The sequence below is a fragment of the Bombyx mandarina genome, chromosome 08, assembly GCF_030267445.1.
Source record: "Bombyx mandarina strain Sakado chromosome 08, ASM3026744v2".
Lineage (NCBI taxonomy): Eukaryota > Metazoa > Arthropoda > Insecta > Lepidoptera > Bombycidae > Bombyx > Bombyx mandarina.
In genome coordinates, this window is record NC_143215.1 from 934,284 (window position 1) to 934,917 (window position 634).

Here is a 634-nt window from a genome sequence, read left to right on the forward strand (position 1 = left end):
AGCAATCATTTGTCGTATCGAATATTTGTTTGACACCGTTGGATGACTCTGAAGATAAAGCCCTTTTGCCCAACCAGCCTGGCCAGAATGCAGTTCGCGATGTAACGTTTGTTATTGTACCTTTTCTTTAATAGCTATAATCGTTACTTTCGCATCCCAATATAACATTCTGGTGATTTTCTTCAAACTTTAACCAATGTTGTTCCGATAATTGCAATCTCGTTTCGATATATTCCCTTGTTATTCTAGACGCAGGTGACTTTTTGAAATTAACCTGTGCTTTAAATATCTTATTTTGAACATCGGTTTGTAATTTAATATAACTTTTCGGGCCCATTCTTCACATTCACTAGTACTTAGCAACGAAATAGTTTCGTGTTAATTACGGTTTGTAACGTTCTTTTGCACTTAAAATTGTTGTTTATAATTAGTTGTTTTCTTATCCGGCTCGAAGGACCATGTTCGACTTTCCGAGGGATGATTATGAAAATAAACTTGGATTAGAAAAACTTGTATATTCAATAAAAAATCAATAATCTAGGATACAGTGTCACTTATGACAAGGGTATCATGACAACGGATTTTCGTATTACAGCGCTCTCTAGTGACGGTTTTAGGAGTTGGAAAAAACAGG